Genomic DNA, 2,053 nt, shown 5'->3' with positions numbered 1-2,053 from the left:
ACCCAGGAGAACTGCTCTGCTGCGTGGCTCGCAATGTCGGGTTTTATGGTGATGAGATTAGTTTCCGGGTGGTCTTTGGCCAATCATTCTAATTCAGAGTCTTTCCTTGTGCCGCAGGCATCGCTCAGCCAAGATGGATGCTAGCGAGAGGGATTCTGGGAAGTGGACGGACACGCGGTGTCTCCTTTAGACCTTTCCCGACCTCTTCCGATTGGTGGTGGCTTATTAGTTCCGTATTCCTTATCAGGATCTCCTGCCATAAAACAACTCATGCAAATGGTTACTATGGTACCTGGCCAGGGTGAGCATTTTCAATCAGTGTGCTTCCCCTAACAGTATGGGTTTGGATCAATGTTTCCTGCCACGTATCCACCCCTACAGTGTCGTACAGCCCTAAAAATCCCTCTTCATCCCCTCTACCTCTTGGCAACCACTAATCACTGTCTCTGTAGCTTTGCCTCTTCCAGCAGTCGTATAGCTGGAATCATGCATTCTGCAGCCTTTTTTTTTTTTAAGCAGACCAAGAACATCCTAAATTGTTTATTAGGTAAGAACTTTACAAACATTACGTGTATTAGCAGTAGCGGTGGAGCTGGAGAGTATTGCGCCTTCTCCATGCTGCACGGCGAGAGCCACCAACAGTGTGGTGGCACTTGTGGCCCTTGCCCAGGCCGCGGCTCTTTCTGCCTGCAGACGTCAGCCCCCGCATCTCCCTGCGCTTGTGGACTGCTTTAGTGATCCGCTGGGTGTCAGGGTTTCTTCTGATAGCTTTATGGAGTGGATCAATGAGGATAACCTCAAAGAATTTGTACGTACAATCTTCACCAACCCAGTAGGAATTCAGGACCCTCAGGGCCCACAGTGGCGGCCAGCGCGCTCCTCCGCAACCGACTGCAGGCTTGGAGCAAACTTGAGCTGGTTGACACCATGGTGCACAGGCTTGCCGTAGGTGGCACCCTTAGGAAACGGGCGTTTGCGGCCCCCACGGTGCACATGGATCCGGCATATGACATAGACTTGCTTGGCCTTGTAGCCCAGCCTGCGCGCCTTGTCGGGCTGGGTGGGGCGCGGGGCGCCGGGCAGCTCCGAGAGCTGGCGGTACTGCCAGCAGCGCACCCGCAGCAGGAAGCGCATCACGCCCGACTGCTGCTTCCTCCACAGCTCCTGGATGTACTGGTGGGCGCCCATGTCGGCTCGCCCTGACGGCTGCGGCCTGATGGAAAGACTGCAGCCTTTCAGATTAGCTTCTTTCATTCAGCACCAGAAAGCTTCTTGAGTTAAGCCCTCTCTACCCTCACGTGAGGATGCAGTGGGTGGATTCCCCTTGAGAGGCACAATACCTACTGCAAGGCAGCCTCTGAAGATCCTCTGAAAGTGTTTATGATGAAGGAGCAACATGTGAATCTGTAACAGTTAAATGTGTCATTTATGATGAACTTGAGCCACGAGAAAATGATTAAGGTTTGGTATACTCTACTCATGAATTTGAACAAACTCCGGGAGATAGTGGAGGACAGAGGAGCCTGGCGTCCTGCAGTCCATGGGGTCACAAAAAGTTGGACTTGGCTTAGTGACCGAAAATCAGGTCATGAAGGCTAGTGATTACATCATACATTTTAAAGAGAGTTGTCCATAAAATTAAAATTTCATGCTTAAAACTATTAACCTTCATGCATCCTGAAAATGCTTTCATTTCTCCTCCTCCTTTCTCTTCATTCCTCCTCCTGTCTTTCCTTCAGATTTTTGGCATTTTTTTGTATGTGCACTATCACTAATTCCCCGTCCGTGGCTCACTGGTGAAGAATACGCCTGCCAATGCAGGAGATGTCAGAGATGTGGGTATGATCCCTGAGCTGGGAAGATCTGCTGGAGTAGGAAATGGCAACCCACGCCAGTATTCTTGCCTGGAGAATCCAACGGACAGAGGAGCCTGATGGGCTACAGTCCATAGGGTTGCACAGAATCGGACATGATTGAGTGACTGAGTGCTCACACAGACACACATATGTGCACACACACACACACACACACACACGGCATCAGTACAGCACAT

At 50.9% G+C, this 2,053-nt stretch overlaps 1 pseudogene; it reads right to left on the bottom strand.

The window, feature by feature from the left end:
• Nucleotides 1–574: 574 nt before the first annotated feature.
• On the bottom strand, nucleotides 575–1,190 carry LOC101115557 (large ribosomal subunit protein eL15-like; annotated as a pseudogene).
• Between the last annotated feature and the right edge of the window lie 863 nt (nucleotides 1,191–2,053).

The sequence above is a fragment of the Ovis aries genome, chromosome 11, assembly GCF_016772045.2.
Source record: "Ovis aries strain OAR_USU_Benz2616 breed Rambouillet chromosome 11, ARS-UI_Ramb_v3.0, whole genome shotgun sequence".
NCBI lineage: Eukaryota > Metazoa > Chordata > Mammalia > Artiodactyla > Bovidae > Ovis > Ovis aries.
The sequence above is the reverse complement of the archived record's forward strand: the minus strand, read 5'-3'. Positions and strand labels throughout refer to the sequence as shown.